Source organism: Microcebus murinus, chromosome 9 (assembly GCF_040939455.1).
Source record: "Microcebus murinus isolate Inina chromosome 9, M.murinus_Inina_mat1.0, whole genome shotgun sequence".
NCBI lineage: Eukaryota > Metazoa > Chordata > Mammalia > Primates > Cheirogaleidae > Microcebus > Microcebus murinus.
This window is the reverse complement of record NC_134112.1, coordinates 27,029,518-27,046,526: the sequence shown is the minus strand read 5'-3', so window position 1 is coordinate 27,046,526 and position 17,009 is coordinate 27,029,518. Positions and strand designations below refer to the sequence as shown.

Below are 17,009 nucleotides of genomic sequence, written 5' to 3'. Positions count from 1 at the left end.
AGGCTCCAGGAACAAACATCCATTCACCTTGATGTGTACACACAAATACACACACACACACACACACACACACACACACATACACAGTGGTGAAAGAGGATTTCTAGAAAATCAAAATGGCTGTATCAATATTCATTTAAGTCCTTATAACTAGAACTTATAACTTGAGATCCAAGATAGAAAAAGTTACATATATCAAAATCCTCAAAAGGGGAAAAGCAGAAACAATTTAATTTAATACATAAAACATGTAAAGCTTCTTGGGGAAAGAAATAGGATCATTCAGAACAAGTTTGTGCAGAATTAAAGTGGTTATGTAATTTGGATTCAAGTTACCGCAAAGGACTATTTAAAATCAATGCCCAACAGCTAAAAGTCAAGCTACAAAAACAAAGGAGACTGAATCTGAGTTGAAAAAAAATTTTTAAGTCTCTTATTTATATAAAGCTAAGCCTTAAATCTTAATTAATAGATTAAAGTTGCATTAATATGAAATTATATCCAAGCCCCACAATTATTTTCTCATTTAATATTCAAATCAACAATCTCCCTCCCTTCCTGCCCCACGAACCCCAATAAAGAAAGGCTCTCCTAACACCAATTATTGATGATTGCAGTATCAGAGGATGGAAAGTGGGAAAAGAAAAATGAAGAAACCTAGGATTATGGAATTAGATTGTGAAATCAATCAAAATCTTATAAAAACCTTTTTTAATGACCTAACATATAGAGATCCTTAGGTGGCCTTTTTTTTTCAAGTTTCTTAACAAAAATGTCTTCAAATAAAAGCAACTCCTTGCTCAAGTAAAAAGTAAATTAAAACCACTTTCTCAATTATGCATAGAGAATTTATATTTAACTTCATATCCCTTCTGGTCAAAAACAGGGAAAAATGAAAAGTAAAGGCAAACACCCCCCCCCAAAAAAAATCACTGATTGTTATTATATATAGATACATAAAGTCCATGACTATCAGTGATGATACAAAAAATAAAAACACTTTGAGAGTCAGGAAAGAAATCTGGTTTACAAAGCCAGAAGACTATTAGTGTTTATGACTTAAGCTTTATTATTCTGCGCGCACACACACACGTACACACACACGTACACACACACACACACACACACGCCCACAACACACAAAGGATGTTCTTTTTCTTTTCCCAAGTTCCCCAATTTAATGGTAAAGATATAAGCTTTGAGATTAAAGAAAAAAATATTCTTTATTTCTTTCTTCCATGTAAGGGCTGACAAAATGCACCCCAGGGGAGAAACCTGTCTTGATGATCCTCATGGCTTGCAAGAAAAACTCTTATTAATTTCAGTCTAAACAAACACAAATAAACAGGGACAAAACACTCTAGACATAAACCTGCTGCAAAAGCTCTTCCAAATCAGAACACCCACGGTCTACCTTTCAGCTTGAATGAATAAACACTTCCAGTGAGATCTCAAATGTTTCCATTTTTTTAGAACATAAAAAGGGATCATTTTATTCAAACATGAATGAGACTGCAGAGAGCTTTAGTATTGTTGATAGCAACACTTCATAGGGATATTATTAACTGGATTATATCACCAAATAACTAAAAGGAAGGACAGGAATGAATGTGGAGGGGCCTCGTCCTGGCCATGCTTTCGAGGCTTGGAGGAAGGAGCTCAGATATAAGTCAAGTCTTAGGATACAAGTCAGGAGGCACCTGACCTGCCCAGACACAGGAATGATGCACAAAATTTTGTTCCACAGGCTAATATGTGATGTGGGTTAGGATCTATAATCTAAACAGAATTAAGAAAAAAAATTAAAGAGCTAACCAAAACATAAGTAGTCCAACCTTTTATTTAACGGACAGGGAAACTGAGGCTCACAAGGCTTAAGTTCTGCTCAATGTCACATGACCACTAACCATATATATATATACCTGTTTAACCATATATATATATACCTGTTTATCTAGGTCGCTTGACACTCAACACAATGCACTGCAGCACAGTGAAACCTCAGAAACTTCAGAAAGTACGGTCTAATCCTCCATTATCTAAAAAATTATTTTTAATATCCTTAACGAATAACCTGAAGTTGGATGAAATTTTAGATGTTGCTCTACCAATAAGGAAAGACCCTCATATGAGCCACCCCAGGAGGCCAGGTGCTCACATTTTTCATCTAGTCAATGCAATTCACCCAGCCATATGCAAATTCACAGGCACATTCCCACAATGTTCTTAACTCTGTGCATTACATCATCATTGTGGAAATTATGGTTAGGTTATTTCCAGGATTCCCAGCCCTACCAATATGCAAGCCATTAGCTGAGTCTATAAACAAGAGGACCATTGTTTAAAGGTTCCCAGATTGAAAATGTTTCCCCACACAATTCCCCACCATCCCTTCTCCTCTCCCACCTCACTTAAAATAACACTGGGCTTTTTTTTTAATTATTCTGGCAACCCATCTATAGCTCGATTCTCAATAAGCAACCTTTGTCAGCTCTGCCAGCGAGTTAGACCATATCTTTACAAACAAAGCAACTCTTCCCCAGAATTTCTTTCAGGAAAAATTAAACCAGCAGGTTCTAATTTCCAGAAGTTGGATTTAAATCTCTCATTAAAGTATTGCATGTCTCCTGAATTATGACCAGATTTTCAATATTCATCTTAAATAAGTTTCTTAATTGAGCACTTATTATCACTCTCAGGACGAAAACCAAATAGATTATTAGGAAAAGAATTAGGTACATTAGGAAACAGATTGCATCACTGATCAATTAGTTCACAGCCAAGGAAGGAAGCTCACTTTAAGCAGAAGTTGCAGATTTGCTGTACCCACTACATAGTTCAAGTCCTGGCATGTTGGTGCTCAGTAAATGCTGAATGAATGGATGAAAATAAAACTCTAAGTCACTTCAGACCAAGGAACAACTGAAGCTACATTTAATAAATGGTCAATGCCATCTGACACTCCATTAAATGTTCAAAAACATGAATAGAAAGATGCGGCATCTATCCCAGGATAGCTCTTGAGCTTTCTTGAGCTATGTTTTATGAAATAAAACAGCTCATGAAGAAAATAATCTTCATGCTAGTCAACATAACAACACTGATAAATGGTCTGAACACTTCCTCAGTCACTAGATGAACCTTAGACTACTCAGAGAAAGGGTCTGGGTACATGGGCAGTACCAGCCCCAAATAGTCCACATGAAGTTGTTCTCCATCCAAGACCTTTCTTGTCTTTTGTGGTATTCCATTCTTCCACTCTCTCCAAAAACTACAGTTTAAGAAAACAAAGTAGCAATAATTTCTTTAAGAAAAGAAAGTAGCAATAATTTCCAAATATACAGTCACTCAAGCAAAAATACTCACCTGAGGCCGGGCGCTGTGGCTCACGCCTGTAATCCTAGCTCTTGGGAGGCCGAGGCGGGCGGATTGCTCAAGGTCAGGAGTTCAAAACCAGCCTGAGCAAGAGCGAGACCCCGTCTCTACTATAAATAGAAAGAAATTAATTGGCCAACTGATATATATATAAAAAAATTAGCCGGGCATGGTGGCGCATGCCTGTAGTCCCAGCTACCCGGGAGGCTGAGGCAGAAGGATCACTCGAGCCCAGGAGTTTGAGGTTGCTGTGAGCTAGGCTGACGCCACGGCACTCACTCTAGCCTGGGCAACAAAGTGAGACTCTGTCTCAAAAAAAAAAAAAAAAAAAAAAAAAAATACTCACCTGAGCCCTAGAGTCATCTAGCTGATTTATTAACCACTGAAAAATCTGTCTAGTCAAACACTTTGGATTAATTTCTTTCTTTTTTTTTTTTTTTTTTTACAAATTGAGATATTTTTAGACATTAAGTTATTTATTCTCTGCACCAAAAGAGACTGTTAATATTTATCTTTTCTCCATAGGATGTCAAAATCTTTTAGTTCCAAGGCAAGGCATCAAACCAAAATAGCTTTAAAAGTTCTGCATAATTATGAATGCTGTCACTGCTACTCTTATGCCAAGAATCATTTACACTACTTGAATTGACATAAACACATCCACTGGAGACCCACTTCACCTCAGCATTTCTACTCCAAAGAAAGCCTTTAGACCAACAGTACTCTCTCTATTCCAACCCCCTATTATTCGGTACTGCCTGGCCAATTCTCTCACACAAATCAAAAGAAAAAGGGGAGAAAGGGTGGGTGTAAACAGGCATGTTCTGCAATCCTCCTTACCCTGTCTCTTGAAAACAAACTTAGGTTCTATCCAATAGCACAGTAAAAAGAATTAAATACTTGGATCCCAAACATACAAACAAAAAGTCATTCTGCATTGACACTCTCTCTTTAATTTCAAACCTGGAAATTCTTAGCAGGAATATAGTAACCAAACCATGTTACCTAGAAATTATAAGGCTGGAAGACACCTTGAAAGAGTTTTTTTGAAAGAGCATTAAGAAGTATCACTCAGAGTCTGATAAGTGGTCCTTGTGGCCAAGGGTTCTTGTAGCACTAAAGGGATAGATCGAAAACTAGAAGAAAGGGTGAGGCAACAGGGCAGATAAGGACAACATGATGGTGCCCTCCAAAATCATGACCTCAAAGATCCATACTGTGTCTTAGCTGCTTCTTGATTCTCAATATCCAACCATTTGCCAGCTCTGCCAAGGAGTTAGCCATATCTCAAGTTTCCTGAGAGCAGGGATTTTGCTTTGTTCACTGCTATACATACTGCCAGCACTTGAACAGTGGCACGCAGGAGGCTCCCAATACATTATTTTTTTAATTAATAAATTGTTACAATTCAATCACTCATGAATTTGCTTAAAGCCAGCAGCAGATTAATTTATCAGTTAAATTCCCCACTAATAAGGCAAAAACAAACCATTCCCATAAAGAGATCGGGTGCCACCATGTCATTCAGCAATTCATTTATTCCACCAACAGAAACAGACTGAATATCTACAGGGCACTGGGAATTTTTCTGGTGCTGGGGATATAGTGGTGGACTAGACAGAGGGAGTTTTTGTCCTCATAGAGCGTCCATTCCAGTGACCCTCCCTGGCTGCTCTGTGAAGAAGGACAGGCTATTGGGTGACCTCAGGGCCTTTATACTTTGTTTCCTCTATGTAGATCACTTTCCCCAGACAGTGTGTAGTCTGTGCATCCCCTCTTTCATCTCAAATGTCGCCTTCTCTCTGCTCAAACGTTACCTTATCAGAAAGGACTTTGACATTCTATGTAAAATCATGTAGCATATATTTGCTTTATAAACAAATAAATATATAACATACTTGTTTATAATATATATTTGTTTATAAGGCAAACTTCATGAGAGCAAGGACTTTGTTCATTCTTGTAATCCCAGGACCCATAAGAGGGCTTGACACATCAGTAGCAGATACCCATTAAACATGAATGTTTTTAAAACACAAAAGTATTAAGCTCCTTCAGCACACCCACTGCTGTGCAGCTTAGTCACTGTGACCTTACAGATCTTTTTCACTCAAACTAGTCCTTGGTCCTGCTCTGAAAACTGTGTGCTTGTAACTGTGAGATCTGGCTATTATCCCACTACCTCTAACTTAACCAACTAGTTGCACCATTTTCAAACCATAGGGTATAATTTCCATTCATATTCCAGATCACCAACGAAAATGTCCATTTCCACCAGGACCTGGCTCAGTCTCCATGGAAAACACTTGCTGACTCCTCCCAGGATGACAGGGACCCACAGCCAACATCTGGATGTGACTCAGGGCTGACACCCATCATCCAAGAACCCAGCTCAGTCATGAAAGCTTCAACAAAACAGCCCTATGATTGAAATATTGCAAAGCCTGACCCAGGGCATTCCCTGATTCAGCCTCAAGGGTACCAACTGGCTCCCAGTTAACCAACCCTTTCCTGTTCTTCTGAGATATTCCCACATCTGCACAATATGCCAGGGTATAGAACTGTCTTATTCACTATGGGATCAGGCCACTCCGATTATAACACAGATAATTTTTAAAAAACAATCCTGCATCAGTTTTCTCTACTCTGGCTTTATCTCCCACAATCCCATTCCATATATTTGTTGTTACGAAGAACTGAAGAGTAAAACACTATAACATCTGCTGCCATTTTTCACATGTCCTCTTAACTACCAAATGGGCATCTCCCTTTAGCTTTGTCTTGTGCACACAGTGCATATGTTTCTCAAAGAAGGCTTTATGTTTATAAAGTTGGTCTCACTGTTACACTTAAAACTTTTGGGTTCTTTGTATTCTTCCTTGTGAAACTGGCCATTTTCTACATTTTGTGGTTCTCCCATCTGTCTTTTAGTTACTGTGATTTCATTTTAATAATAAAATTCCATTTTCCAATGAAGATATACTGTTTTGTTTCTCTATGGGAAAATTCATCTTTTTTTTCTCCTTTAACCCTCTTCAACCATTGCTTTCTTCTTATGGAGTTTCTCTGATCTGTTGAAATTCCTTTTTAAAATAGGTTCTCTTTGTTCTGTTGAATTTCTAGTTCCTGAATCTATAGTCTGTTCCATCAATTAAAGCAGTTAGATCTTGGGCACATCCCTTCACATCCATGAGTTCTGTCTGCTCATCAGTATAACTGGAGTTAAGTCATTTTCTGTCTGCCTGGCCTAGTGCTATAAGGTCAAATAAGATCAAGTAGGTAGAACTGCTATTTAAACCATTTTAGAAAGTTCCAGTCTCTATACTTGAACAGGCCCATTGATTCTACTAGGAGGAATTTAATACTCTGAAAGAAGAGGGCCAATCCTATTGAAACCACATTAATCCACTCTTTGCTGAGATGCAGCAGAACGACAAAAAAGAAAAAATTCACCACCGTCAATCTAAAACTTGAGAAACAAATCCAATGTCTCCCTTCCCATCAATAAAAACACAGGATTGCAGTTCTAAACCCCCAAAACAAATGAATCTGCATATTGCATTAAGCAAAAGATCATCAAGCCTCCAACTACCTCTTTCTTAATGAGAGAGAGAGTTTGAACCAAGCTCTAATGTAGGCTGAATAGCTAAGACTTGATCATGATGGCAACAGAGTACACAGATAAATATCTAGATAAAAATTGCTAATAAACACTTCCCAAATCACTAACCTTCAACTATTATTATTTGGTATATATTCATTCTGCCTAAAAATACTCCAGTTCTATTTTTCCTTCTGTATTTTTAGTAACAAAAGTACAGAAAATGTAAATTATTTCTTAAATAACATACTTGATGTTCTCAAATCTAGTATCAACCACTGAATGATTCTGAGCAAATTACTTAAATACCTGAATCTCAGTTTTCTCATTTGTAAAACAAAAATAAAAACGGCTTCCTCACTCCTTACATGGTTATTGTAAGGAGTAAGGGGGAGAGAACATTGAACAAATTTTATAAACCCTAAAAAATATAATTGCTAGATTATAATTCACAATCCCTTGTGATCCCATTCCTTTTATTTAGGAAAGGGGGATTTTATTTACACATGGTTCAGAATTCTAAAGTGGCAAAAGGGTATACCGTAAAAAGTTTCCCTCCCACTCCTGTCCTCCTAATTCTCCTCTCAGGAAGCAATTAATATAATCAATTGTACACTTATTTATTCAGATATCTATGCATTCCTCCCCAATTTTTACATAAATACTACCATACAATACACTATCTTACACATTCTTTTTTTTATTTACAATATATCTTGGAGGTTGTTGCCTATCCATATATCAGTATAGAAGAAGTTCCCCCATTTTTATTGGCTTCATGGGAAGCCACTGAATGAGTAGACCATAATTTATTTAACATTCTCCCAAATTTAGGTTATTTCCAATCTTTTGCTGTTACAGCTTTTTGCTCACATATAAGCATATTTGTAATGTACATTTCTAAAAGGAGAATTGCTGGGTCACAAAGTATGCACATTTTCAATTTTTGAAACCTGCATTGCCAAATTGCCCTCCACACATATCTGGAGCAATTTATTCTCCCACCAGCCATAAATGGAGACTATTACTCTCCACACTTATCTGTATAATCTCTTAACAAACATTACTGTTAAATCTCAGTCAATAGGCTAGTAAAAAATGATATCTCCATATGATTTAATTTGCTTTTTCCAATGAGGTTTTTGGTATTTTTTTGATTGACAGTCTCCTTTGAATATGAAGACAATTTAACTTTCTTCCTCTATATCACTCTGCACATCCTAGCAATCCAGCCACTCTGAGCTGCTTGCTATTCCCCAGATGGGCCACATTTTGGGAAATGCCCATGCCTTCCACCTTCACTTACAAAATTTTTTGACAGTCAAGTTCAAAGGCATTTCAAGGTTTATGAAATGGTCCTGTATTCCTCTCACAGGACTTAATCCCTTCTTCCTGGGTACATTTTTAAAGCTTCCTAATAGCATCATTTCACTCTGCTATGTACATAGATGAGCCTCTTAAAGGTTGAGACTATATTCTGCATGTTAACGTCCCCTGTGATGTCCAGCACATTCACTCAGTTAATATGGGATAAAAGAGTGAATCAAGGCCGGGCACGGTGGCTCACACCTGTAATCCTAGCTCTCTGGGAGGCTGAGACGGGCGGATTGCTCGAGGTCGGGAGTTCGAAACCAGGCTGAGCAAGAGCGAGACCCCGTCTCTACTATAAATAGAAAGAAATTAATTGGCCAACTAATATATAGAAAAAATTAGCTTGGCATGGCAGCGCATGCCTATAGTCCCAGCTACTTGGGAGGCTGAGGCAGTAGGATCGCTTGAGCCCAGGAGATTGAGGTTGCTGTGAGCTAGGCTGATGCCACGGCACTCACTCTAGCCTGGACAACAAAGCGAGACTGTCTCAAAAAAAAAAAAAAAAGAATGAATCAGAAAGAAAGATTGTGAATTTCTAATTGTACATGTGTCCCTAAACTTTCAAAACAATGTTGCATGCCGAAATATAAAAAAAAATAAAAAATAAAATTAAAAAATAAAAAATAAATAAAACAATGTTGCAAATCTAGTGATGGGACAATAAAATAAACTGAAGATCTGGAGACGTGTTCTTTGGCCTAGAAGTTCATAATCATGCCTTAATAAATACTGATAAATCTTTCCTCTAAGTGTTTAGTTTAATATTTGTTTAACACTGAAATCCTGGCTGTGACTTAAATGACTGAAGACCATAACTAAGATCAAATGATTTTTTAAAGTCATATTCTCATGTCCAATAAGCCTAGGAAATGGGGACTGACTTCTTTTCTAATCAATGAATTGCAATTTAAAAATCACAAGATACTATTAAACGTTCCCCAGAACGGCTGAAATGAAAAGGATGGAAAAGAACAAGTATGGATGTAGAACAACTAGAACTCTCATATACGACTGGAGGAAATGTAAATTGGCACTACCACTTCGGAAACCAATTTAGGAGAATCAAGTAAAGCTTAACATATGTCAACGCTGTGAACCAGCAATTCTATTCCTAAGTATATACTCAATCTGGCTATATATTCAATAAAAAGGCGCACGTATGTTCACCAAAAACCATGTACAAGAATATTCACAGTAGGTGGGGCATAGTGCTCACACCTGTAATCCTAGCACTTTGGGAGGCCCAGGTGGGAGGATCGCTTGAGGCCAGGCCTTCAAGACAAGCCAGGGCAACATAGTAAGACCCTATCTCTATGAAAAAAATATTTTTAAATAATTAAAAAAATAAAGGAACATTCACAGCAGCACTCATCGTAACAGCCCAAAATGGCAAAAACCCAAATGTTTGTCAATAGTAGAATGGAAAAATAAATTTTGGCATACTCATAAAATGGAATTCTACCAGCAATGGGAATAAACAAACTACTACTACACACCAAAATATGAATGAATCACACAGACCTAAAGAGTCTACTATATGATTCCATTTATATAAATCACAAGAAGCAGAGCTGATGTGATGGCTGGCACTGTAAGTCATTACCCACTGAGGGTAGGGACAGGGCATGGGTGCTGCCTTAACAGAACTTCTGAGGAGCTGGTGACAATCTGTTTCTTGATCAGGATGCTGGTTATGTAGATGTGTTCATCTTGTGAAAAACTCATTAAACTATACACTTATGCTTTCTATACTACTAACCTTCTCTTTTTTTCCTTTTTTTTTTTTTTTTTTTTTTAGAGCCAGCATCTCTCTCTGCTGCCCAGGCTGGAGTGCGGTGGTGTGATCATACCTTACTGTAGCCTCAAACTCCTGGTCTCAGGAAATCTGCCTGCCTCAGTCTCCTAAGTAGCTTGGACTACAAGTGCATGCCCAGCCAATTTTTGTGTTTTTTGTAGAGAAGGGGTCTTGCCATATTGCCCAGGCTGGTCTCAAACCCCTGGCCTCAAGTGATCCTCCCACCTCAGCCTCCCAAAGTACCAGGACTACAGGCAGGACCCACCATGCCCTGTATACTTTTCTGCATGTATGTTTCACTTTAATAAAAATTTTCTTAAAATAAATCAATAAGTTAAACCTCCAAAAGAAAATACATTTCCTTTAAAATATCTTTCATGAATAAATGTTTTGCTAAATGCTGTGGTGATTATCAGCCATTTGCAAAACCCATTTGACTTGCACTACTTTGACCCAAGAGCCTACTATTGAAAACAGATTGCGGGCAAAACAATTTTCTATTTCTGAAACAATGCATGAGTCACAAATGGTTTTCAAATTCTTGATAAAAAAAAAAAAAAAATGAGGTGACCAAAGGAGATAAGCTACTGAGATAAGCAAAGATTGCAGAAAAAGATGAAACGAATTTCCTTAAAATGGTACCAAAATAGCTATTACTTTAAAATAAACCTTCAGTTAAACTACCAAGAAAAAACAACTATTTATTCCAATGTAGACACAGGCCTCAGCACCCAGCTTCCCTCCCAGTATTATTTTAAAACATCGCACAACAGACAAAGAAAGAGAGAGTGAGGGTGCCACGAGAGTGGTAATTAATAGCAAAATGCAGGTGTCTGAATAGAGGGAAAATAAGGGAAATGAAACACAAATCCTTCCACCTCATTAGTCTTCTAAAAATATTCCCATAATACAAAGGCATGCCCTGCTTGTGTGGTGTATAAATGAATGAGAAACCTAATCAAAATGGTTTTTGTGAATCTTGACCACAGCCCAGATACAAATACTTTGGAGATTAAAAACAAGAAAAATAAATTGATGGCACTGAACTCGTCAAGCAGGGTTTAAAATAAAACAGAAACTAGGCAACACAAAATCAATGTATAGTAAATTCAATTATCTGTGCTAATGGAGACAGATTTTTAAAAATCTTTTCTATCTGGCTGTGAAATATAAAAATAACAAATAGGCACTCCGAGATTGACAGACAGACCCAGGCACTTACCCTCTTCTGAATTGGACATTAATTCATTTTTAACTCAATCCCGACAGGACTCAAGAGGAAGGCAAAAGAAAAAGATCTGAAGTCTAGGCGACTTTCAACTTCCTGTTGTAAAAGGAGACACCAAGAAGATGATTAATTGAAATTCACAAATAATCCATCAGAGGTCATGCTGGTCAATGTACAAAACTGGTTTAGCACAGAAACTTCACCAAGTAGGTCGCCTCTCCAAGGAAAAATAAGAAAAAAGATGGGATACTGTCAAGGTTTCAATTACACCCCTTGACCTTATCTTGTCCACCTTCAGGCAGGGGTGCTAATAAACACTGAAATTTGCAGAAAGCAGGTAAACACAAGAAAAGCCAGAAAGGGATTTGAATACTCAAACTTTCAAATAAGTTTTTTAAAATCTGGAACTTAACAATTCTTGGTTTGTGTAATGATTTTTAAAAAATTCTTCTCCCCTTATAGAGGCTTGGGGGAAAAAGGAACATCAAAAGTTACCTTTTTTCCCCCAAAAGCAAAGCAGATTTATTAAAGACATCTATGCTGACTATTCAGCCAAAACCAAACATAAACTGTCTCATACTGACCTGGTTTAACAGAGAAGACAAGAGTCACCATAATCTAGCCAAGACTAGCTGAAATTAGCCTTGAAATGAGCAACAGGAACAGCAAGAAGCAGTATTTACAGAGGACCTGCTATGATCTGAATGTGTCCCCACAAAATTTGTATGTTGAGATCTCAACCCCTAAGGTGATGGGAGGTGGCAGCCCTTTGACCGTGATTAGGTCATAAGGGAGGAGCCCTCATAAATGGATCAGTGCTCTTATAAAAGAGGCCCCAGAGAGCTGCCTTGCCCCATCCACCCAGTGAGGACACAGCTAGAAGGTGCTGTCTATAAGAAAGCATCCCTCACTAGACACCAAATCTGCTGGTGCCTTGATCTTGGACTTTCCAAGAACTGTGAGATAAAAAGTTCTGTTGTTTATAAACTACTCCATTTTTTTAAAATTTGTTTTTCTAAATTTCAAAATATTAAGGAGGTACAAATGTTTTTGGTTACATGGATAGTTTTTATAATGCTTGAGTCATGGCTGTAAGGGTGCCCATCACCCACCCAAACAGGATTCATTGTACCTCTTATGTAGGTTTTCCCCTCTTCCCTCCTTCCCGCTCACCCCTGCTTGATTTCCACTGCATTTTACTTCCCTCTGTGCACATGTGTGCTCATCAGTTAGTTCCAATTTACTAGCGAGTACATGTGGTGTTTGTTTTGCCACTGTTTAGATAATTCACTTTGGATAATGATCTCCAGTTCCTTCCAAATTGCTGCAAAAGGCATTAATTCATCCTTTTTATGGCTGAGTAGTACCCCATGCTACACATATATCACATTTTGTTAATCCATTCATGAATTAACGGGCACTTGGGTTGATTCCACATCTTTGCAATTGGGAATTGTGCTACAATAAACATTCAAGTACAGGCATCTTTATGATAAAATGACTTCTTTTCATTTGGGTAGATACTACCTGTTGGGATTGTTGGATCAAATAGTAGATCTACTTTTAGTTATTTGAGGAATCCCCATCCTGTTTTCCATAGAGGTTGTACTAATTTTCAGTCCCACCAACAGTGTATAAGAATTCCTATAGGCCGGGCGCGGTGGCTCACGCCTGTAATCCTAGCACTCTGGGAGGCCGAGGCGGGCGGATTGCTCAAGGTCAGGAGTTCAAAACCAGCCTGAGCGAGACCCCGTCTCTACCATAAAAATAGAAGGAAATTAATTGGCCAACTAATATATATAATATAAAAATCAGCCGGGCATGGTGGCTCGTGCCTGTAGTCCCAGCTACTCGGGAGGCTGAGGCAGGAGGATTGCTTGAGCCCAGGAGTTTGAGGTTGCTGTGAGCTAGGCTGACGCCATGGCACTCACTCTGGCCTAGGCAAGAAAGCGAGACTCTGTCTCAAAAAAAAAAAAAATTAAAAAAAAAAAAAAAAAAGAATTCCTATAAGCTACTCAGTTTATGGTATTTTGTTATAGCAGCCTGAAAAGACTAAGACAGGGCCTAACAAGGCATGGCAGTCAGTATAGTATGTTAATCAAGGAATGACCAGGAAGTCTCTCTACAAGAACTCAAAAACCCACAAAACAAATGAAAAGCTTGGTAAGAAACTAAATAAAGGAACATATGGACATTTACTCACTCATCAAGCATTTACTCCAAGTGCTCACAACACCACAGAGGATGGACATCCATTATTTTTGTCTGCCCAGCCAACTACCCTTTTGGTATCAGCACCTCAATCTTTCTGTGGTTGCATAGGAACACTATGAAAGACTATGTCACTAGGCCCATGCCTGGCCAGTGGCAGCCCTGATAACTCTGACCTCAGTAAATGGTTCCGGGTTAGGTGTATGACCCAGGCAGGAATAATCAGAGCCAAGAAGCATTTGTAGAACTAATAGAGTTGCTTAGTATGTAGGAAATAAGCCATATGGCTGCTAAGAGGTATTCACATGGAGAAAGCCTGCCTGAGAACAAAGCCATATGAAGGGCAGCCTAGGAGATGGTAAGAAACAGGGCTTTGATGACACGATTTGAGCTCCTAGGTCCAGCCATGCCTGAAGCTACCCCTCCTCTTGGACTTTTTTTAGCAACATGAGCCAATAAATACTCTTTCATTCTCTTATGCTGGAAGGGTTTCTGTCACTGGCAAACAAATACCCTAATATAGCACCACTGCCTTATTCCTTCAAAATCCTTTACAGGAATAATTCTTGAGCCAGAGTGCCTACTCTCAATTATAAAAAAAAAAAAAAAAAAAAAAAATTTAATATCTTTTGAAAACAAACATTTTGAGAAATGAATATGAAATAAGTTTGTCCTTTATTGTCCCCTGTATCCTAGGAACCTTTTGATGACTGAATTATTTCTTCTCAGAAAGGAAAATGAGCTTCTTGGTGTAACTGATCTTTTATATCTGATCCTAATACCAAGTTGTTTGAACTTTTAGAACATGAAAACCTGTCTGTTCAGTTCCATTTTTGTGGATCCCAAGAGTTCACAGGATAAGGTGAAATTTGAAGGTTTTGCTGCCTGAATCCACTTCTTTCTTAAATTCATCCTCCCCCACAGAAAGGAGAACCCAAAAGAAGCATGTATTGGATTCCACAAGCCTTTCTTCTGCACACTTACCCACAAAACAGAGGCCAGGCGTGTGGTCAACCACAGTTGCAAAGTGCTGAGGTCAGCAGTCACATTATGTGGCTTTATAATTGTCCACCGTTACAAAGCCCCATTCCTACTGGATAACATAGACTCACTATGGCAGCCCCCACAAGAAATCTGGCCGGCACCCTTTCCCCTTTTTGCTGAATTTGCCCTGGACAGACAGTAGCATGTTCAGCTGAGTTCACATCTGACTGCCTGTGCACAGGGACCTGCAAGAGCTCCTAATAGCCAAAGCTGGAACAACTTGAACAAAAAAAGGAATAAAGTACTATTGGATTATAACGCAAAGTATAAAATAAATATCAATGAATCCATACTGATAAATATACTGATTGACTAAATAAATAAATGGGCTGGCAGGGTGAGGTGGCTCACGCCTGTAGTCCTAGCACTCTGGGAGGCCGAGGCAGGTGGATCACTCAAGGTCAGGAGTTCGAAACCAGCCTGAGCAAGAGTGAGACCCTGTCTCTACTAAAAATAGAAAGAAATTAATTGGCCAACTAAAATATATATATATATATACAGAAAAATTAGCCGGGCATGGTGGCGTGGCGCATGCCTGTAATCCCAGCTACTCGGGAGGCTGAGGCAGAAGGATCTCTCGAGCCCAGGAGTTTGAGGTTGCTGTGAGCTAGGCTGATGCCACAGCACTGTAAGTCTGGGCAACAGAGTGAGACTCTGTCTCAAAAAAAAAAAAAAAAAAGAAGTTGGATACCAGCCTGAGCAAGAGTGAGACCCCGTCTCTACTGAACATAAAAAAATTAGCCTGGCGTTGTGGCTCCTGTAGTCCCAGCTACTCGGGAGGCTGAGGTAGGAGAATCCTTGAGCCCAGGAGTTGGAGGTTGCTGTGAGCTATGATGATGCCACAGCACTCTACCCAAGGTGACAGAATGAGACTCTGTCTCAAAGAAATAATAAAAATAAAAATAAATGGGGAGAGGAGACCAATCTGCCATGCAGAAAAATACCAAATAATTTGTATGGATACACTACCCTCAACGAGGTGGAGCATGACTCCCCAATCCTTAAGTGTGGGCCGTGTGTAACTTCCAAAGAGTATAGTATACAAAGGGGATAAAAGAGTAACTTTACAGCAGAGAAACCTAAAAACACTACCTCACCCAGAATATCAAGGTCAACACGAACATAAACATAAATCACGTTGCTAACACATACCCTTGATATGATGTGATGAGAATCTAATTTGACCTCTGTGATCTTCTTCCCCCAAAACCATAATCCCAGTCCAATCATGAGAAAAAAATATCAGACAAATCCCAGTTGAGGGACATTCTACAACATACTTGACCAAAAGGACATTAGGGAAAAACTAAGGAAATCTGAATGAAGTATAGACTTTGGTTAATAATACTGCAACAATAGTGGTTCATTCATCATAACAAATGTGACATACTGATGTCAGATGTTAGTAATGAGGGAAACTGGGTTTGGGACATATGGGGACTCTCTGTACTATCTTCACAACTTTCCTCTAACTATAAAAACTGTTCTAAATTTAAAAGCTATTTTTGTGCTGGGGGTGTGATTAAAACAAGCAAACTTTGATAAACACTGAGTGTTATCAGTGATCTGCCAGCTTTTTGCTAGCTTTAGAAGGAATGTCTTGGGGAGTTTTCTTATTAAACTATTGTATCAATGATTATGCTTTTAAAAAATTATTTTCAGTTGACACTATTGGACCACTAAAGTGCGTGAGTTTAGAAACAGACTTAGGGAGTTATGGAAACCATTCATTCAACAATATGTACATACCATGCATCATGCATTCAAAAAATACTTACTGTGAATTCATGAGCAAAAGATTTCTACATCCCCCTAATTGTGTTTCTTCGAAAAAGCATTTGAATAAAATGTAATATTTTCCAAGAAAAAAAAGGCAATGTAGAAGGAGCACTAAATTTACAGTAAAAGAAAATCTAGATACAAGTCTCAGCTCATCCATCTGCCCCTAGGGTAAGCATATCTTCAATCTGATTTTCTTTAGTTGTCCAACAAGGATAATATCTGCCCAGCCTACCTCACAGGTTTATTTTGCTGTGAGAAGCAAAGCGTATTAAAATTATGTACAAACATGTAAATGCTATACAAAATAAGGGGGTTATAAGAGTCTAATGATAACCAGAATTTTCTGGTTCTTCCCCGAATCAGAGCCAACTTGACCTCAGATTTTTTTGTGTGTAGGGAACCAATGCTTGCATTTGCAAAGTGGTCCCTGGACCAACAGCATCAGTATCTCCTGAAAACTTGTTATAAATGCAAAATCTGGGATCCTTAGGACGGACCCACTAAACCAGAGACTGGGGTTGGGGGCCAGCAATCTGTGTTTCACAGGCTATCCAAGTCATTTCGGTCCCATGAAAATTTAGAACCACCACCAAGAAACCCAT

At 38.4% G+C, this 17,009-nt stretch overlaps 1 protein-coding gene across 4 annotated transcripts in view; it reads right to left on the bottom strand.

Annotated features, from left to right (window-relative positions):
* OSBPL3 (oxysterol binding protein like 3) overlaps positions 1-17,009 on the bottom strand; it is a 176,128-nt gene that overhangs the window by 148,058 nt on the left and 11,061 nt on the right. The window lies entirely within an intron of this gene.